This window comes from Acanthochromis polyacanthus, chromosome 18 (assembly GCF_021347895.1).
Source record: "Acanthochromis polyacanthus isolate Apoly-LR-REF ecotype Palm Island chromosome 18, KAUST_Apoly_ChrSc, whole genome shotgun sequence".
Classification (NCBI taxonomy): Eukaryota; Metazoa; Chordata; class Actinopteri; family Pomacentridae; genus Acanthochromis; species Acanthochromis polyacanthus.
The window spans coordinates 19,238,325-19,261,337 of record NC_067130.1 but is presented as its reverse complement, the minus strand read 5'-3'; the positions used below and the strand labels follow the sequence as shown (position 1 = coordinate 19,261,337).

The 23,013-nt window shown below is 40.0% G+C and overlaps 1 protein-coding gene across 1 annotated transcript in view; it reads right to left on the bottom strand.

Moving 5' to 3' along the window:
• Window positions 1-23,013, bottom strand: part of zswim6 (zinc finger, SWIM-type containing 6) — a 66,137-nt gene that overhangs the window by 34,811 nt on the left and 8,313 nt on the right. The window lies entirely within an intron of this gene.

Below are 23,013 nucleotides of genomic sequence, written 5' to 3'. Positions count from 1 at the left end.
AACACCACCTCCCTCTGACAGGATCATTTCACCGACGGCACAGAAGCCTGCTATTATGCTCCGAACCTACGGCCCTCTAAAAGCAAAAACCTATGGCCACATTTGGAATAAACACAGACAAACTGTTTTTAATGTGGATGTGACCTTAAATTTATTTCTCTGTGCTTTAGGTTATTTGGATATCTGGTACGGAAAAAAAAACCTTGATGGAAATGCTTTGTAATTTGAAGAGGAGGGTATACCACACATGACCATGCTGTCATTTCCCTTAACATAAAAAAAAAAAAACCATGACAAGTACAGATTTGAAAACACAGTGGCCGCATGTGGGAGTGAGGTTTAAATATTGTGTCGAGTTTAGAGAGACACAGCAGATGGGCATGCTTTGGCAAAAGATGCAGATACAACAAGTACTTCACGAGCAAAATTCTTCTGTAATTGGAAGAAACAAACAATTTGACCGGGTTAGTGGGTTAACAGTGATAACAGATGGTTTCAGAAGCTTAGTCAGCGCTCAGCAGATACAAGCAGTAAGAGTTTATCGTCTACAATTAGCTGTATGGATGTCTGTACTATTACAGTTTGACTACAAGGAGCACATACTGATTTATTTTGACATACAGCTCAATTTTGACTAACAAAGACACACAGTTGTCCATTCAGTCCAGAATTGAAGGAGCATGATGTACTTCTTGCATCATGTTGTCATGCAAGCTGAAAAACATGTAGCATGGCCAACTGAGAGGCTGATAAGCCACAATGCCAAACAGTGACAGATGACAGACAGCATTATTAGATGGTCGCCTCAGCCAAAGAAAATGGAAAATGCGTCAAAGAGGCGACCTTCTGTCAAATCCTGTCTGTGGGGGAGTTTAAATAATCGTTTGAGAGCAGACAGAAACAGATTTACATCATATCTCCTTAGAAATGAGACGAGAGCTGTTCAGATATTAAAGCAAGGCTGTGTATAGCTGCTGCTGCGACCACTACAAGTTGATGTTCAAGTTTGTATGCTAAATATAAAGCTACAGGGAGCAACTGGCCAGATCAGTTTAACACCAAGATTGGAAACAGGAGGAAACACCAGCCCTGTAGCACCTCCAACATTAACAGAGTGTTATGGGTCAGACCATTTGATGGCCTGGTACCAGCGTGAAGGTGACCAGAAAAGAGGGTCAAACTAAGAAATGGTCTAGAGACACAAAGTGTAAACTGTGTTTATATACTTCAGTTTTCTACAGATGTAACTAAAAAATGTAATGCGAATTAGTGAGCTTTAGAGATGATGTAGATGGATTTTGTCTTAGCATTGGAATGTACCAGGTTGAAGGTTTGCTCCCAGTGTGGAATTCAGTGCGCCACATATAATCGAAGGCAAATTTTGAAACTACTGCAGATAATGAGATTGTTTCCACTGAAGGTACATAACTTTTATGTCAGAATGTTAAAAATCAAGAATTTGTTCCCTTTGGAAACAAAACTAAATTTCAATGGCCTTTGAGTGCGATAAAAAGGTGACTAGTCCATCAAAATCGGCAGCTCGTGTCACATGTGGCATGACGTCACTTGTGAGGGTTTAGCAACAGGCCACCATGACAAAGACCTTAGTGATGGCTAATGACATCTGGCCAGATATCATGTACTCAAACTGTGTTGCTGCCATAGCCGAATGGCTAAGATAACCTCTTCTGTGATGAATGTCACGTCTCAGCTCAGTAGTAATGAATAGAATAACATTCACAGTATTTAAATGATTAAGGAACTACAGATTGATAACACTGCTGACCACTGATTACGAAAACAGTCTCAAATTTGCATAATTAGTACTTGAATATTAGGGGTTACTGATTTATTTTTTTGTGCCATGACAAGTAATCAAAGTGCATAACTCATGACAATTTTCATGTGAACAGTTTTAGAGCATTAGACCTGCAATGAGACAAAAAATATTTTTCTCTTCCTCCATGCTAAGCTAATCTTATGTATAGTTGCCTCTAGCCAAATTTAACAAAATGTTGAACTATTCCTTTAAATGCTGTACATGTGGAAAACAGAACAAAAGCTAATGCTTGCTAACTTTAGCTATCATCAGCTACTGTGAGCTGCCAGTCATACCAGGCTATTGCCAGGGCTCAGACTACAGGAGTTTAAAAATCCAAGCAGATTTTGAAGCGCGTTTGCATCGTAGATATAACGAGAAACTTCTGATATTGTCTCCCACAATCTCAAACACGCACACACTACAAGATTTTAAAGCATCGGTGCCTTAGATAGTGCAGAATAATATTAAGATTATGGTGCCAGAGGGAGCAGTCAGGAAGCAGAGCATCAAATCCGATGATTTGAAAAGGAAGCAGGTGGAACCAACCTGAAGACTATGACATAACGACTTCTAACACTATAATACTTCTCGGTGAGAAAACGAACAAAAGCAGGAATGGATGAGAAAATGTTTTGGAAGATGTGGTCAATATGGTTTTTTTTGGAGAAGATAAAAATTAATTGTCAGGTTTAGTATCTGTAGTTAACATGAGCCTCAAGGACTAGTATGTCTAGCTTGGCAACGGTATGGGATCATTGTGCATTCTGATTTTAACTCCTACATGTTAGCTATTTTTGACATAATCAGGGTGGACCTGAAGAGTCTGTGAGCAGTTTGGGAGGTTTCAAACTGGATCTGGAAACTTGTCACATTGCTCAACACTTTTAGTCCAACATTACCTCAGACAAAGACCTGAGACCAGATTTCTCCTCTGACTGCTGGGTGGGGTAAAACTGGGTTCAGTCAACAGGGTTAAACCTCTCAGTCTGAGTCTGGTATTAGTAAGACTGTAGCAGCAAAACCAGTGTGTGCTGAACTGACACAGGGTGTGTCCTAATTCTAATGAATCCAGCTTTTGTCCCCACGTCTTACAGCATGCATGTCATACCAATCTGTGGACTTTCAAATCAATGCAACAAAGTTTTCTAAAACACCTTCTACATCTGATGACATTGCAGGTGTTGCAGAGTAATTTTTGTGACTCATCAGATTCATTAGTATTGTGTGGACAGCACAAACACACCATCTACTATCATTGTTACATCTATAGTATTTCCATTTACGATATTTTCATTGCTGTAGCTCACAACAGCTGTCAAATAATGTGACTGTAGTGAAAACCTCTTCTGAAGCAGTACCAAAATCTAATGAGCCAGAGAATAAAACCAGAATTTACACTCAGCTGCCATTTAATTAGGCACATTTAGCAAAAACACATGCAGTCTAATACAACAGTCCTGCAGCAAATCCCTCCTTCACGAGGTAAAGTCACCGTTATTTACAAAGCACAGCAGGTGTTGAGACAGAGTGCTTTCCAACAGTGAATTACTTTTTGGATTGGAATTTACCTAAAAAGTTTAAATATTAAGGATGAGACACTACAGGATTACATAAAATACAAATTTACTTGATCAATTTTTAAAATTAAGGTTAAGACCCTGCATTATATATAATAAAAATTAAACTGACTGACTTAACTTTTGAAGATTATCAGGTTCATATTGTGTTGATTCATTGACTTATTGCAGGTCGTATTTAGCTAGGTACCTGATACTTTCATGTTACACAAGCCTCACAAACAGCTCAATGTATGAAAAAAGACACATACATGTGTGCTGCTCACACTGGAACATTAGCTGTGAGGTTTGATTCCCACTTTGCTCAAATGTTCTCATGCATGTGACACACAGCACAACGCTGACACATATCACCCTGCTGGGTGGAGGAAGGCCGTAAACAAAGTAGGTGTTTGTCTGCAGATGTGGTTGAAGCTGTGTGGTACAGACCTGAGAAGAAAAAAAAAACAAAAGAGGTGGAACAAGACAATTACTGAGAGCGAAACTTGTATGAAACAGAGAAAACACTGTTTCAGTTCTTACTGCTGCTTTTGCATCTGAGCAGATACACTGGACCGCACATCGCACAACCACCGCTCCACATCCCGTCTTTTATGTCAACACAGGCGAATGCTCGGTGCTCTCCGTTACACCGCCCTGCCCCAGTCATGCCTGGCCCGCAGCTGAACCGCTGACGTAACACACAGAGAGAGAGTGTGACTCGAGAGGCGGGAGGAGGAGGCTGCTGTGCTGCTGGAAAAATCGGTATGCCCTCAGCTGAGAGTGTGAGTGTGCACATGCAGGAGTGTAGGCTTGGCGGCGAGCCAAAGCCCTGAGCTCAGCATTCTGTAATGCACTTCCTCTCTCTGTGTGTCTGCTCTTCACAGCTTGCATAATACAGCTCTGTGCACTGCATAGCAACCAAACTTAACTCATTCACTCCCAGCACAGTCAATACCAGTCTGGAGTGTTGCAGCATGACAAACCACGCTTCCACCTGATGTCAGGGAATCGCTCCAGACACTAAAGTCTTCTTTAGCACTTTCTTATCTCTGTATAGATTAGGCATTTCCGTGTCATGTTGACATTTTCTCATGGTGGATCACGTCTGCATGAATTCTTCCTTGCTGGACTTGATCATCCCTACATGAAGCAGAGAATTAAGAAGTTCAGGATGCATTTCCAGTAAAAGTCCCCTTAACTTTTAGCATCAGGGGCTAATGTCCAGGAACTTTCTGAGCACTTCCTCATTATTGGCTGAAGATTTTTAAAAAGTAGAGGCCATTGTAGCCATAATTTTTGCACACAAACTTACAAATAATGAAAATCACATTCAGGGGGAATTGGAAGACTTTTGTGCTCTGATAAGAGTGCCAATAGCAATAATCCAGTTGGTATTATGGGGTGGAAACTCAACAAGTATCAAGTGGTAGAAAAACAAATGAATACCTCTGGTCAGAACTGTACAAGTGAAAACGGAGTACAAAGATTTGTGAGTCGGGATTTTAGCTTTATAGGCTTTGTATCCAGGTATCCATATGCACGATTAATCACATGGTCATGAGTGCATCTAAAACTGCAGGAGAATTGTGATTTAGCTGTGGATTATGATTCTTCCTCAAAAAAATAACCATCATAGCATTTTTTTAGCTAGATCAACCACCGCCATTTCCAAAGACCCAAAGTTTCTTTTAGCACCTATTTAAATGTGTTTTCACCACAGTCTATACTCCTGCAAAGGCCAAGCAAATTAGTCCGCTGATATTTTAGAAAACGGTTTCTGTCATTTGGACATAACAAACTGAGGATGACTTTAACAGAAGTAGGATCATGATGAGGATTTGGTAATATCCTATATGGCTGGAAACTGTATTGTGACATCTTTGTAAACAAACTTAAAGTGTTGAGGGAAGCTGGGACAATAAAATATCAAATACTGAAATGCTGCATGTTTAATAGCAGAAATGTGTAATACTGTGTGACGTGTGAGATCAGAACTGTATCTGGTTGTTTTCTGTATTCGTCTAAATTCTTCATGTGTTGTCAAATTGAGGAAGATGTTTGAGTGGTTTTATCACATTTAAGTGCATTGACCTTCAGTACAACTACATCTACAGCCTGTTTTTTAAGGAAGCTGAACTCAATTCACTTTGCAATTAGGCCTGCTGATACCCTGGACACACTCGAAGGTTTAACACTTCACTCCCAGTTAAGCCCAAGATAGTTGACTTAAGCCGTCTCTATAGGATTCAGTGGGGAGGGGAAACGGGGGTGTTTTTGTGGTTGTCAGCCTGTGAGAGAAGCAGCTTCAGCTCCCTACAGAGCTGAGACCTACATGTGTGCAGCGTCGGCCACTGAAAATGTGGCTGCAGGGGGGGGGGTCATTCTAAGCTATGTGGCCGCAGGACTCCCAGCACTCCCCTTCCTCTCCATTACATACAAGCGTACACACCGGTCAGCTCAGCCTCCAAAGCCGACCAGTCGGGCGTAAGAGAGAGCTTCTCAGTCAAGGTGTGTTTTGTGTGTGTGCACTGTGACTGTGTGTGGACTCCTGGTGACAATAGGGAACCTAATCTTTCAGCCGTGGAGATGCAGAGGTGTCTCTGGGGCCGCAGGAGGAAGCAGTAAACAACCAATCAATATTCACAATGGGGTGATCGCCATCTGCCTTTAACGACTGATTTCAGATCTGATAAACTAGTTTATAATGGAGCTAATAATGCTAACCGATTCTGTGATGCTAACATACTTCTGAACATTGACTGCACCATCCATCGCCATGGTAACGGATATAATAGCAAAAGGTAAGGGAGAATAACTGACCCACAATGAATTCAAGGTGACCTTTAATGTCTTTTCTTTTTTTTCAAATACTGAATAAAGCTGTTCAAGATTTGTTTATTTTTCATGAAAACACAAATTGGCTACAAACAAATATTAAAACTTAAACCACAAGTGAGAATTAAATATCACATTCTGAGTTATACAAAGAGATGTCAATTCAAGATGAACGATAATCTAATTGGTTAATTGAAAATATCATGTAAATGCCCAGTGAATCAAAACTGTATCACCTTACAGTAATTACAGTACTTCTGATCTGAACTGTGGGGTATTTGCTGTTTCTTAAAGCTAAAAACTACAGCTTAAGTCTACTATAACATACTAATTAAATTAAAAACTTCATGTCCACCTATATTCCTCCTCAGCATCGAAGACACCCAACTTCTGCAGAACCGTTCTGCAATTATTTTAAGATTTTTTTAGCTGCACGTTGCTAGAGAAGTTGAGTTGCTCTACTTCTACTTAAAATACTCCAAAGCCGTTCTATTGGATTCAAGTCAGACGACATACCAGTCCAGGTCAAAGTTTTCATTTTGTTCATCTTTAGAAACTCTTGTGTGGATCTTGGCAGTGTGTTTTGGATGGTTATCATGCTGAGGTATTGTTCCTAAGAGCTAGATTGCAAAAGTAGCACACTGTAACATCATTTCAGGAGGACGACCTCTGCAGCTCTGGTAGGTGCTACAACGACTTGTTCAGTTTCTCCTCATTACTGCTGCGGCTGTGTTTCCGCTGATCTTCCTGCTTCACTTTCCATCTTTTTGAAGACTCAGAATTGACTTTTCAGATTCCTTGACATGTCCAAGACTGAGAAAGTTCTACTGTTCACAGCTCATTTAGAACTACGTTCATGTAGTTCGGCTGATCGGAAATCAGAGATGTACTCAGCATTGTTTCAGTAATCACAGGTGTATCACTCTTGTTACACTGAACTCTAAGTTTTTTGCTTTTGGTCGCTCATAAGGGGAAAGACTCCACTGTCCAACTCAGAAACAATGCGACAATTGACATTTGAGTGATATTTAACAGGTGTGTATTCACTTCTGCTGTACACTGTAATTACTGTAATTTGAAGAGGTAAATATGTCACTGTAAACAACAGCTATGGGGGCAGGGATTAGCCGTGAACCACTGTTAATAAGGTAACGTGTTAAGAAAGGGGGGTGGTAAGGAGCCGTCGGATGCACCTCCATGCAAGCTCAAAACGAGGTCAATGAGGATTTGATTTAATTGGGTCAATCTGTGTCCCTCTTAAGCAATCACCAACAGCTCCTTCCTCACAGTGTGAACTTGGTGATCAATGCTCACGCACACCAGCCAACAAATATGTCACATCTGGCACCACGCTGGTTTGCAGAGACTTAAAATGTAATTAGGAGAAACAAGACTGCGGCTCAAAGCCAGTTATTTGCTTCTTCCTGTAATCCAGTGTCCTGCTTTGGAAACAGAACTCTAGAAATAGCAAACTGCACTGAAATACTGCACGGCTGAAGGAGTCCTCTTCGACTAAGTGGACAGAAATTCCTCAGCTCTGTCAGAAAAACAAGTGGCCGCCTTTACCACGCTTGAGAAACTGCAGACGGTCTCGTAACTCAGACAAGAAAACGACTCCTCCAGCGAACACCACTGAAGCCACTGTTTTACAGCGTCCATTTCACTGACCAATAAAAAGGGACCACGGCTGAAATTTGTGTCTAATTGCTGCCATTGAGGCTCCAATGAGGTCTGTCTGGCCTGTAGCGAGCGCAGGGAGGAAACTGGGTTTTTGAAAAGAGCTGCTGCACTCAGAGACCGACCTAATCTGGCAGCGAGAGGAGAGAGAGACCGGCCTTTTAACAGCTAGTAGAAACCTCTCAGATAGCGACGGCAGCACATGAATCGATTACGAGCGCAACTATCAAAGCACTTAGAGATGCTGCACCCGATACTGATTGCATGTAATGTGAGGATTATGAAGACAGGTGCCACGTGTAGTTGTTGTGCCGTGCACAGACTACAAAGCATTTTTCATTAACCTGCTGATGACTTTATTGATTATTCAATTAAATGTTTGGTCTTTAAAACATTCAAATACAGAAAAACCCAAGTTGAAATTTACACAAAGCGAAAGGCAGCAAATGTTAATATTTAATAAACTATAATGGTAAATGTGTAAAATCTGTTAATCTATTTATCATTGCAGCTCTATACAAGTATGTGAAAACTTTCTGCAGCCAACTTCATTTTTTGTGTTTTTACTAGTATTAAAACTAGATCCAGTATAATTAAAGTGTTGTAAATTCTAATTAAATGTCTTATCCTGTAATTGCTTTGATATAGGCAAGTTCATGTTGCTCTGAGATGATATGCAGTCTCTAGGATGAGTTTTTGGGAGGTTAGATGTTAACATATTGTCACAAACAGGGAGGTTTACATATATCTCTATTTAAAAAATGCAGTCCTGACCAGATTCCTGCCACACATTCTGGACCTCAGCTGAGCTGATCGAACTCACATTAACCATAGAATTCATCAGGCTTCTTTACATTACATTTAGCAAAGTTTAATGTTGTCATTTTGTGCCAAAGAGGAAGAAAATATGTTGTTTTCTTGAAGTTGATGTTGTGCAACACCGATAGTATTAAATACGCCTGGCCGTCCATCCTGGGTCTAGTTCTTTAGAGTGACCCTGTGTCAAAAATATTCTTTTTAGAGCTGAGTTTTCAGCGTTCTTTTGTTTTAAATTTAAATTAACGCACACAAAACCTTGAATAAATTCATATCACGCTATCATTAGAGAACTGAAAATCTGCTTTTCTACTCAGTTAATTATCCTACAACGTCACAATTGTTTTTTATGACCCATAAGAAGGACCTGACTAGTACACTCTACATAAAGTAGTTAAAACCAGCTTCACCATGAGTAGCTGCAAATATCATTATCAGGGGTCACGTTTTGCTTAAATAACAGAGTAAGAAGAATAATGAAGTATTTTTGCTGTTAATTTTGGAGCAATGCTGCGCAGGACAACCACAGAAGGGACAGTGACTGTTAACGCTGGAGTGAACTGGACTCCGATGTTTAAAATAATTCAGTAAACAACATCCAGAGTTTACATTTCGCTCCCTGATAAAACCAGCTCACCCATCCATAGAGGATCACATGCAGACAAACATGCAATTTCACCAGCGTTTTTGCATCCGTGTGTCTCTGCTAAGACGAAAAATAGCAGCCATCTGAGGTTTGAGCTTCTAAAGGGACAGAAGAGGATTTTCGCCTCCGTCTTTCCCCATTTAAGAGCATTTGTTTGAGTGCTGTCTGTTCCCGATGTGCTTGGTGAAAGTCATTTGTTTAGCCTCTGAGGACCATCAGCGAACCAGCCAGAGCCTCTCCTCTCCAAATGCATTTGTTCCCACTCCTGAGATATAGCAAGTCTCCACAGAGATCCTCGCAGCGCTGCTGCCGCTAATGAGCTCAGGAATCCCATATAGACACAAATAAAATCAAATAAAAGCTTTTAGTGTTTGCTTACATGTTGATCTGATTGTAGTTTATTAAATCTTGTTTTCTAAGACACGAATGTTGAATATTGTCTGAATCATAAAAGGACTCATTCGACATTCTGGGAGAGCTATGAGAAGATACGTACCACTCTCATACGTGCAGGTGGAACATGGTTAGCTTAGCTTAGCATAACACAGGTGGCTGGAATGAATAGCAAGCATGTCACCAAACAAAGGGAACAAAATCCTCTTTGAAAGTTTGTTTATTCTGTGCAAAAACCAAACTGTAAAAACATTATGTTGAGGTTTTATGTTGGCTATGTGCTTGTTTATTTCTTGGCAAGGCTAAGCTGTTTCTAAGGAGGGATCCCTGATGCTTAGCATACCCTGAATAGCTACAAGACAGTGATTTGACTGATTATAGAGCGCTATTCTGCCTCTCGTAGTGCCTGTGTCAAGCTCAATAAAACTGGAAAAAACTGTTGAAGGTTTGCTTAATCCTCTAAATTATTTATATCATGTGTTTGATCACATCAACTAAGATACTGACTGAAAAACCCAAGAATAGATGGCAGTTCAGAACACTGAGAACAAACGGGGTGGGAAGTGTCGAGTCTCAAAGTGGGTGAAGTTAACTCCGAGTAACCTGAATGTTTCTGCTGCTTCGATGGGACTGTGGTGGTGCAACTCCAGTCTGCTTCTGCATTCTGTTTTCCCTTTACTGTGAACATCTCCCTCCTTTACTCTACTACAGTCTCACACTGAACATATACGACTAATCTTTGCATTGGTCTTCCTCTGTTGGAACAGCTCAGCTAAACTTTTTGGACGTCATGACAACTAAAAAAAAAAAAAAAACTCAATCTGCTGAGGAAGCTGATGCGAAAATGAGAGGAAGTGGATCTTGAGTGAACTCTCAGAACCCACTAGCAAGTTTAAAGGTATGTTGTCTTTACAAAATCACCAAAATGACACAATGTATCAGAGCCAGAAGCTGTGAAAGCAGAGAAAATTGTGATCTGAAGTTTCTGATGGTCATTGACCTACTTATAGTTGAGACTTATAATTTGGTAGGGAGAATTAACTAAATCAAAAGCTTCAATTAAGATCCCTACATTCTGCATGTCTCTTTCCCCTCCAAGGGCGCCCCTGTAGCTCAACTGGTTGAGCAGGCAAGCCATAAACAGGGGCTATTGTCCCCAACACAGCAGTCATGGGTTCAACTTCATTTACTGCAGATCTTTTGCTCACTCTTGTCTCCACGTTTCCGGTCTCTCTCTCCACTGCGCATTATAATAAAGGCAAGAAGGCCAAAGAAATGACTTCAAAAAAAATTCCCCTCTAAAAGTAATGCTTGGGAGCCTGGCCAACTATAACCAACAGTCTTCTGTTAAAAACTTAGAGACTTTTCAGCTGAACTGCGGGCACTGGTTGCCAGTGAAATCACAAGCTGAGGGATAACCTCCTTAAACAGTATTTTATTTTAAATATCCATTTTGATCCCAAAATGTTTCCCTATGGTTGTTGTATTTGAAGAAAACCAGTATGGTAACAAATTAAAAATGTTAGTAGGAATAGTTGTAAAAAGCAGTTAAATATACATTTTTTCGGCACTGGTGACACCCGTGGGCACACTGTTGAATCAAGGCTTTTGCAATTGTTGTAAAGTGAGTAAATATGTAGCAGGAGCAAAGAATGCAAAGAATCTGCAGTGGGTTATTAGGCACTATGGTGAAAATATTCTAAAAACTAAGTCATGTTTAGTATGGCTAACACTATTGACTCCTCCTGGCTTGTAAAGACATAAAATAGGACGTGCATGCTTTAAAGTGTGACATGTACAACACAGACACACAATGACCATAAAGAAAACAGCAGGATGCATGTCAAGTCTGCAGCAGGCACCTGCTGGACTCTGCAGCACCGACCATCAGAAATTTCTCTTCAGGCAGCTCACCAGAGTGACGTTGACCTCTGACCTGACACCTCACTAGAGGCCAAAAACACCACCAAGTGTGTGTGTGGGAGTGTGTGCAAACTGCCTGTGGGGAGGATAGCAGATAGTAGAAAATTCTAATTCTATATTCTATCTGAGCATTGTTGAATATGGCACACATGCTTATGTTTTCACCATCTTTCTGAGTTTTGGAAACATTTGCAAAGAATATCACTCAAGCAAAGCCGCATGCACCGTATCAGTGACTAAACCAAAAAAAAACGTGACTGCACCCACCCTTTCCAGTAAGTGTATTTTCATATCTCAAACTTCACACGGGCGTTTTGCATACAGTTACACTAATGTGAGATCAGAGATGTTATGAGGAGAGAAATAAGAGAGCACAGTTCCCGTATGTTGTCGTACTAAATGAAATGATGAGTCAGACTTTCTGAATCATTTAGACCTGAGTTCAACTAAACCAGATGTCCTCCTGTTACTTCTCAGCCATGTATTTATTCAGTGTGAATGTCACTGTGCTCTGTAGGACTCTGGGAAATACTCAAACACAAACTGTATATGAAGATTGTCTTCTTTAACCCTTTTTTCCCCTTCACTGTTGTCTAATTTTTTACTGCAATATAAAGTCCTACAAACGGCTAGAAGTCAAGGGAACTCAAAAATGTCTTTTTTCCCAGTATGACAGTTATAATGAATAGAAAACCTGAAAAAGAGCTTGAATCAATACGTACATTTTCTTTTAAAGTGTCCACAGTTGTTTCCAGCACTGAGGAAAAAAAGGTTACTTCACATACTGTAGACATTCTACTCCTCAGAATTTTTCAACCTCCACAAACTAGGCGTGTTCACACTACTTTGCTCAACGACTCAAAGATATTTCACAGTACTGAATGTTATCTGCCAACAACTTGTGTGTTTTTCTTTGCTTTTGATCTCTCTTGTCGTCTCCTCTCTGTTCTGTGTAAACACAGCTAGCAGTTAAGTTGAAAAGTTCCATAATTTTCATGGCGACTGTTGGTCACAGCTGAGTCACTAACAGACTCTCGCTTGTGCTGAGGAGTGCAAAATGTTTAGTTTTGTTTTTACGAATCTAGGTAGAGCAGTTTCCCTATTTTCATGCATTTTTTTAAAATAAGAACTGTATAATAAAGGGATTTTAATGAAATATAATATAATATTTAAAGCTCAGATTTGGATTAAATTTCCTAACTCAACCGCATGCAAAACACGACTAGTTCAAGGGCACTTGGAAAGTTGAACATCTGATGCTTCTTTCTGTTTGTATAATTCCTGGCTCTGACCAATGATGTTATTTTGCTAATATTTTGAATAACCTGCTGGTCTGTTTAGAGGTTCAGAGCAGTAACTGATCTATATTTAAGCACTTTCTCCGCCAAGAAAAAAAAGGTGTTTCTGTATTCAGAACCACCTCTGCATCATCAGTTAAAAAAAACTCCAAATGTCCTGTGTATCATTCAATATTCAGCCTAACGTGGTTGGATCTACACCATAATTTAAAACTTTGGTTTGATTTTTATTTTTGTTTTGTGGGTTTGAGCATGGTTTGGATGCACGGCATACATTTGGAAAGACTGACCCTGAAATTCCATCCGTATTTTATTGTTGAGGTTTTTGCATTCTGAAGATCCATGTGAAGAAAAGCAGCGCGATCTACCTTAAGATGCAAAGGTTGTGACACTGTAACCTCTACTAATAAACATGAAGACATCATAAAGAGTTAAATGTGTGTATGCGTATGGCCTGGGCTTGTCTTTGTCTCTGGTTGACTGTTTAACTGTCAACGTGACGTCATAACGGCGTGCCTCTAAGAGGAAAGAATGCTTTCCTACAGCGTCACAGCGGAGGAGGGGCCCCTCGCTGTCAAAACAGGATGCAGGTCACACCTTATCACGGCATTGCATCAAACCAGACCTACACACCCTCAGCTTCACTTCTGTTTGGTCTAAACAGACAATAAAGCTTGCTCAACATTTCTGAATCTGAACAGCAGGTGTGACCGGTCTAAAAGATAACCAATGAGCACACCGAGTCCTCCTCCAGCCCTACTCCTAATCAATCTGCCGTTATTTTGGTTTCTGTGTCTTATTTTGAATACCTGTTGCATCTCATTTACCAGCTGGAGCAGCCCTCCTGCTCAGCTGCCATGTGATTCGTCACAGTTTCTATCCATCTGCGCCGTGACCGAGTCGCCGGCTGCTCAGATCTGAACAAAATCATCGTCCTTCGTCACTGTGGTTCTGAAGAAATACTACATCTGTGAGTGGTAGAAAGTACATTTACTCAAGCACTGACATGAAGTTGAATTCTGAAGTACTTGAGGATAACTTCAGGAAAATAATACCCTTATTTGATGGCTTTAGTTCATAGCTACAATTAGCTGATCAAAAACACACTAAACTGCCAATTGTATTGATCCTTTAAGACAGTTTTTAAGAAAAACAATGGCCAAACATTTGCAGTGTTTCCATCAGTCTGGTTTAAGGCATTAAGATGAGTTTTTATGAAAATATACAACAAGCTAATAAGATTCAACATATTTATATATTGCAGATGAAAACTATGAATAACAGCTGGCTCTTGTGGCTGGAGCTAACCTTCTTGACATATTTTAGATCTAAATATTTTAAACTGTGATATGTCAATAACTGTTTGGGACCCAATACATGAATTTTTTAAATAGCGTCCCCACCCAAATATAGGTGGAAACCACTGCAGTGAGCTGTCAGCCTGTACACACAGTAGTTAAAAGAAGCTCCACCTGGAGCTGCAACAACAGTAAACGCATCGGTACTGACAGTCTAATTCTTCTGCAGTATTTTTGATACTCTAAATGTATTTTGCTGATAATACTTCTGTACTTTTGCTTCAGTGGGAGTTTGAACACTTGAAACTTCCTCTGCTTCTAAACCAGCACGCAGCTGCACACATTCATCTGATCATCCTTCCTTCCCCCGCTACCGCTCCCCGCTTTAAACTGCATTAAAGCCCAGTCGATGCGGTTTTCAAGTGCATCCCGTTTCCATCACACGGCCTGACATTACTCATCTTTAACAGATGAAAACAATGACTCAACTTGTAGGCGCATGCCAGGCATACCCTGTTTGAGCGGAAACATACCGGATGGGTTTGCAAGGCTTGTGAGAGCTTGTGTCACCCCTGAGGTTGAGCCGTGTAGAGCTGCTACAGAGATTTAATGTCAGGCTGAATCAACAACGATTATCAGGGATTCATTTTCATCGTCAATTAGGAGGGCACGCCACTGATTCTGCACATTAAAGGTCAGTTTACTCACCACATCAAGCCAGTAAAAGCGGTTATAGGTGGTGAGGCCTTCATGTTTCTCATCCTTGACAGAATCCTGATGGTATAAAGTTTGAGGGTTTAATACAAACAATTCGTCAATTTGTTTTAGATTTATATATAATCAACACGTAGTTGGAGAGCTTCTACAGCAAACTCTACTAGTTGAAACAAGACTTAAGTATTACAATGCAAAAAAAATGTATGGTAAGATGTTGACGACAACTCCCCGCATTTCTGCAAAAACATCCCATCTCATTTGCGATCTGCAGCTGAAATTAATTCACATTTTCCTTCTGGGACAATAAATTTGATATAACTGGCATCTTCTTCACAGAGGATAATTGGTATTGTAATATTTAACCCTCTGAATCCAAAACAGTTTCTGAGCACTTCCTGCTGTCACATTTTTACCCACTGTGGGCTCATTTTTCACTGCAACATAAAGTAGTGCACCTCAGCATCAACCATGGCTAGAAGTAGAAACTATTCAGAAAAGTGTGGACAAAGTGGGAAGAAAATGGTGGCTTCACGTGATCGAGTTTTTACGGGTTACAGTTTCCATGCTTGTTTCCTCTCTGCTATGTGTAAACACAGCCTGCAGTTCAGCTGAAAAGTCCCTAAGTTTTTGTTATACGACTGCTGTAGCTGAGTCGCTAGTTGTTTCTCAGCAGCATGGGGAAGTCTTCGTTTCTGACAAAATACGAATAATGCAATTTTTTTTTCTTCAGGTGGATCACACAAAAGAAATGAGAACCAATTTTGTAATTAAAAACTTGATGATTCTGGGTCTCTTAAACATAACAATTTTTGCATTTTTTAACAGATAATTTGCCTCTTTAGGGGTTCAGAGGGTTAAACAAATTAAAAATAATTTAAAACATAAACCTATAATGTCACTACAACATAGCATGGGTTGATGACATAAAAACAAGACAACTGGCACCATTATAGACGAAAAGATTAACTGCTAAATCAGAATACGCTTTCGTCAAAACAGGAATACACAATGGCGGTGCATGAAAGATGCTACTGAATTGCATCATGGGAATTGTAGGAACCAGCATGATTGAAACTGAATGCCAAGATATTTCTGCTTTTTTTATTTGGTAGTGCATTACTGGGTCATTATTACTGTCAGCTGGGATAGACTCTGCCCTCCCAACCCTACAGAAAATAAAAAGGTGTGTAGACAATAGATGGATAGACTCACTGGAGATACCCTTTAAATTGTAACTTTTTGTTCTGTAAGATGTCGGGGAACAGCATAAAATCCAAAACAATGTCCTAAAAGCACAAAGAAACGTCTCCATATTGCTTGTCCTAACCTTTCACATGTTACGACAACACTTTCAATGTAAGCCTTCAGACAATGGCCCATCAAAAATGTTTCAGGGCGATCCTTAAAACACGGTTTTACTTGTTTAAATTTCAACATGCTGTACTGCTGAAGCTCAGAGGGACTCGTGTCTATGAGTCAGAGATACTCAGGAGTCACGGCGACGGTTGGGCAAAGGCCTGCAGCTACAGTTAGACCAGGAGAACAAGATCATTTGCTTGTCATTACAGATACCAACTCAAGTGCAAAGGTGGAGCATGCAAAGAGGCAGAATAATAAACTGAAACCAGACAGGAGATCCCCAACTTAAAGAGCTGGGGCAGCAGTCAGGAAGTAAATGGTTATAGGTCCCATGACAGCAGTCAGTGGGTTTACATTATGTGACAAACAGTCTGGGCACTTTGTGGATTTGGCTAAGCAAACACGGAGACATTTTGTCTCCCTGGGTCTAACAAGCACAGGCATATATAGGTACTGAGAACAGATGGCAGGAGCATTATCTGGCAGAGCAGGTTCACATGTAGGAAGCAGGCACACATACTTCAATCTGAAGGGTACACAAACTATATAGAAACTGTCTGGATATATTTATGGAAACAATGAGGATTCTAAGTTTCAGATGTCTGGATTGGTATTGGAGGAGTGCTTTTGAAAGGAAGCATGCCCTCAATTTTCTTGACATTTTTCACCCAAGTGCCGGATATTTACTGTTCACAATTTTAGACATCTATCCCCTAACAACATTAAACATTTTGGAGAAACCACTGTACTATTAAATTCGTATTTCACCCTGACGTCGGAAGCAGGCTAAACTAGCAAGTTTCAGAGTCCAGCAGTCCAACTTGTCTGGATTGCAGGGCTGCAACAATTGCTTGAGGAGTTGTCAACGAAAACAATCCGCAACTATTTTTATAACCAACCGGCATCTGAAATTACATGCTTCCTTTCAGTCAATATAAATGATTACTGATAAAATCATTATGACCCATTTTAAACAATGACCAAAAGAATGAAGCACGGATTCTACAACTCTATTTAGAATTTTTAAAAATGAAGTAAATGACACACAGATAGCCTAAGACTTTTACTTTTCATAGCAGCAAAAACAAATAATAAATATACACAAAGAAATGTCAATAAATGACAAAAACAGATAAACAACATGGCAAGTCGAACAGATGTCAAGTTAGGGAAGCGCCGTCTTTGTGAAATACTTGTGGCTAAATCAAATGGTTTCACCCCATGGTGATAACGCAGCCAAAAAACAGCCTGTTAAATGATCAGCAACTTCATTCTAACAGGAATATGACTGGCTGCTTATGAGGTATGAAGGAAGCACAACTGGAGTTTGTTGATACAACCATACATGGATCTGAAACTGAATACAAGAGAAACCAGTCAACACTCTATTGCAGTTTGTTTTTTAAAAGCAAGTCCAACTCTTTTACTTCCATCTAACAACATCAGACCCCAGCAATTAAAATCACTATTACAGTGCCAGCCAATACATGCATTGGAACAATAAAATGACTGTAAAAACATCTCACCCAGAACAGTAATATAAGCCAGATTATCGGTGCTTTAAAATAAACCCAACGCCGTTGTCTTTGAATAAGTGCACAAAGAACCACCAAGGCCAGAGAGGAGACATACATACTATGTATGTAGAGGAGAGAAGAGGAGCATCCGTCTTCATTAAGCATGCTCTGGCTGTGAGCTGAGGTAACAGCCTCTGATGGATGACACCTTTAAGTTCCCATTAAAAAGTAAGGATTGCTCATAAGCAGCTTCTGATTAGCACTCAGGCCAGGAGAGGTGAGTTGCCTGCTCTACAAAGACAAAAGACAAGACAAAAGCTCCACATTTGGTCTGCAACGCACACCACCGGTCCTTCAGCCTCCTTTTCAGGATAACAGAACAGATCAATAACCAGCCGTTTGGCGGGGATGACCTCAGAAAATCAGAGTAAAGCACTTCAGCTGTTATTAACCCAACAGCTCTGTCTGCAGAGCCGTGGAGGCCCCATAGGGTGGCCCTTGTTCGGTGCCACCCTATGGGGCCCCGGGTTCCCATGAGGCGAGGACAGCAGCAGGCTCTGACAGTGAGGGGTCGAATACAACTCCCCAGACAGCGCTGAAAATAAAGACACCACTGCATACTCTGAGAGGCAAAGGAGCATCTAGAGCTGCAAATGATCAATTAGCTTGACCAGCAGAGAAATAATCAACTATTTCCAAAACAAATGCCCAATACCTGGTTCTTAGCTGTGTGAATTTGCCGTCTTTTTTTCTGTTGACAGAATGACAAGTAATGATTTTCACTGCTGATGAACAGACAAGATTTTCTTCACTGAATATTTTATGTCTAAAAACTCAAGGAAACACAAAAATTGCTTGTTTTATTCATGAAAAACAAACATAATTTTGTTCAATCAAATAATTCGACTTCTCGGCCTAAACCTGAATATTCTGGCATTTGGAATCTACCAAACAAAACATTTTTCACAATTTTCTGACACTTTGCAAGAAAGACCTCAAATTCCAGCTTCTCAGGTGTTTGAATTTGCATCTTTGTACTTACGTGATTCAAAAAATGAAAAGTATTTGTGCAAAAAAATCTCAACAAATAATTTCATGATTGTTTAACCTGCATATTATGTTCAGTTAATTTCTAAATTCTTTTAATTGCATCATTGTCTGAAAGTAGTGAAAAGCTGAAGGAGATGTATTCAAATTGTTTGTTTTATTCAACTCGAACCCTAACACAGTCAGTTCACATCACATAAGACAAGGAAAAGTAACACCGAAGAAGTCTAAATCAGTAAATGTTTCTTGTTTTGCCAATTGAGGTTCTGAAAATCAACAGATCAATGTAGCTCTCAACCTGTATTTTAAATAAATTCCAGACTTTGGAATTTTAGTCGGAGAAAACACAGGATTGAGCATGTCGCCTTGGACTCTAAGGAGATTCCGGTCAACAGTTTTCACCATTTTCAGGACTGAATGATAAGTCACCACAATAATCAGCAGATGAATTAAAAACGAAACACTAGCAGCAGCATTATGTGGACATGCTAGACGGACTACGAGAGCCACGATAGGAACAAAACAGGATTTATCGAGCCAATCGAGGGCAGACGGAGGTAAACTAGTTACTCCCCTCCTCCATCCACCGCTCTGCTCTGCCGCCTCTCCTCTCCCGCGAGTTGAAGGTTAATGATGAAGGAATGCGGCAGAGGAATACAGATCAGGGATACGTGGATGGATGTGGGAAGAGGAGCATTCATGAGCAGCTGTGGTGAGAGATTAGGGGCTAATTTTAACTACTAAACAACCTCTGCCTTTCAGGATTTAGAATGCTCATATGCTCTTTGTTACTAGTGATAAATTGCCTTGAAAACAAACAAATATGTGCTTTGAAAGCCTGATATGTTATTCCTCTGTGCTGTAAAGCTCCATTGTCATTTCTACTTTTTACCTATGGCAGGGAGTCAGCACTTGTGGAAACACAATGACAACAAAGATTCTTGATTCTTGAAAAAGTACAAAAAGAACATCAGTGCACACATACTGCATCAAATCTATTATAGCAACATATGTGGTTTTCCGTTCTGAACCCCAAAAGTCGGCGATAGGTTTGAAAAGCAGTCATTTGACAAGATGAAACCATTTACCAGTAAGAAAGTGCAGAAATGGAAATGACTGATCAGTTTTCTGATGGCTTTTAAATACATTATGTGTGACATGCAGTTCAAAATGAAATATTAATAAAAATCTGAAAAACCCTTTTGCTCTGACCACATTCTATTAAAAAAGATGAATTAAATTCTGTGTTCTTGGGCGCAAACGTGAAGCTGTAAGTGGCTCAGCTCTGACCGAAAGTCAGGTAACGGAAATTCTGGGACTTTTCAGCAGGATGTCAGTCTCTGTAAAACAAATTGTCAACTTTAACTCCTTCTGTATGTCATGTATATTTAAATTACCGGTGTACAGGGCACATTTCTGAGTTCTCTCTACTTCTAGTCATGGTTGTACTGTTTCCATAGAGGTGCAGGACTTTATATTGCAGAGAAAAATGAGGCTACAGTGAGTAAAAATGTGACAGAAAAAGTAAAAACAGGCAAAAACTGCCGGGGTTCAGAGAACTACAAAATTAAAGTACTGTCTTTGAAGATTACGAAAAGCATTTTTGTCTTTTTTCATGGCATTTGTTGACAAAAGGGAAAAATACTGAATTATAAAAACAGCACACCATTTAAAAGTGCGTGTCCACTGAGCTTTTTCCTCCCACTTGGAAGCAGAAGTGACCTGGAAAATACCTGGGCAACACTCCAAGACTTCACCGAGGAACAACTAAGAACGAGTCTGCTGCAGGACACCAACACCCCCCGCACGACTCTTTTCTTAATTTCATACACGTATGCTCACTGTAGTGTAAAACCATTTTTCAAAATGGCAGGTTTTGCCAATAGCCGGTCTCGGAGCATGCGCCCAATAAAAATTGATCTTGCAGAGCAGAAGCATATTGAGGTGCTATGCATACACCATTAATGCTGATCAACAACCTAAAAGGCTGGCCGTCCCTCGACATGCTCACGAGGCTTTGCATCTTTCAGTAGATGCACGCCGATTCATCGATTCTTCATAAAATTGCAGATGAGAGGCAGTAACCAGTGTACACAAAAGATCAGAGGCTTCACGGAAACATCAGCGTGTGTGTGGAGAAATGACAGTGTGCACCCTGATAAGCTTCTCACCTCAAATAGTTACATTCAAATAATTACTAAGAAAAAAACGAACGACGAAAAATAACTCAAAATTTGCCAGAAAAGACAGATAGAGGGAAAGACGGACGCACAGACAGTCGGGCGCAACTGATTAAATGAGAAAAATGATCAAAATAAATACTTATTTCACTACAGAACTTTTCTCTCATTACTAAATGAACTAACTGTTCAACTAGATCCATCCACAGCAGCTACAACATGAATATGCTACTTCACACTGATGTAGCATTAGCATAGACTGATGCATTATTAAACGTACATTTTGCTGATAATGTGTGTGGACTCTTGCGTATTCTGAAAGCTAAACTTTTCTTTGTACATTTTTCAATGTATTTATTACTCCGCTGTGTTTGATCGACAGTTATGCGACGATTGGCATACGTTTGTTAGCAACGTTACTCACAGACAAACGGATTTGGATGAAATTGTCAGGGAAGGTCAGAAATGACACAAGGATCAAATGATTACATTTTGGCATTGATGCAGCTTATAGTTTGGATCCACGGATTTGGTAAAGATTTCTGTCTCATTGCGAGATAGTGGCGCAACGTCACTGTAACCATGACAACAAGTAAACACTACGACAGCTGCCTGCTGACGATCACATGGTCGCGATCCTACTACAAATCGACCAGGACTTATTCGTCGGAAATGATACAAGGAACAATTAATTAAATTGTGAGGGTGTTTCTGAGTCTCATCAATTCCAGCTGTCGGTTAAACATGTAGGTCACGCGATTCGGTATCCGTACATAACATACACATGCATAACATACACCTGTGCTCAGCGCAAGGTCATTTTTCTTGTTGGCACATCCATATTAAATGGCCACGTTCTATGTTGCCGTGATTTCTGATCATCGATAACTAATAAACAAATGCTGCATTTCTTAAAAAAAAAAAAAAATAAAATGCTGCATTTCTGACAATGCCATATGGGGACTGAACAGCCTTAGTGGAGTACTGCGCTCTCTGAGTGCCTTTCTTGCACTCAGAGAGCGCAGTATTCCACACAGCATTTTACTGGAATGACCTTACTAAATGTAGGTGTAGAAATGTCAAAAACCAACAGAAGAGGGAAAAAGCTTAATGTGGCTAAAACATTATTTCTAATTAGTAGTTGACATTTTTGTCCACATTTCCATCAGTGGTCTGTGATTTTATCGATCACTTCTTCTACCACTGAAGATCATGAGCAACACTCGCCTTTGATGACGACAGAACCAGAACGGGCAAAGTTTTTGGCTCGACTCTGGTTGACACAAGTGACCTGATGAGATTCTCTGCATGGTGACGCGATACAATGCTGCCAGCAGACCCAACCTACTAGCATGTGAGCACCAAAACAGAGCAGAGCACCTCTTGAATATCAAATGATGAAATGTGAGGAAAACCACACACAAACAAGAGCTTTGAGGACGTGCTGCTGCAGTAATGACAGTCTATCCCCTTCCGTCTCTGAAGCAACAGGCCAGTGACAGACTTGAGGACTCAGTCTCAAATACTGCACTTCAGTGTACAAAATGACAGCGAGGTCGATATAAACTCACTTGCAACGGTTTCAGAGCAGCTGAGTTTTAATTGGTACGACTGTGCTAAAACACACATCTCTTCCAGAATCTGAAGGATTTCAGGATTGTTTTTTTTCTTTAAAAAAAAAAGAATGTTCCAGCTTTTGGACTGTTGATAATTATTTACATTACTGATTGACATAATGTTTCTTTTGATTTATTAATATTATTTAGCATATAAAACACATTTTAAAAAAGAGTGGAAAATGGATATTACAGTTTCCAAGATGTTGAGGCGATATCTTCAGCAATCCAGAACTTAAACATCCATACTGTATTTAGTTTACAATAACACACAGCAGGGAAAAACTGTAAATAAATAGCCAAGAAATAT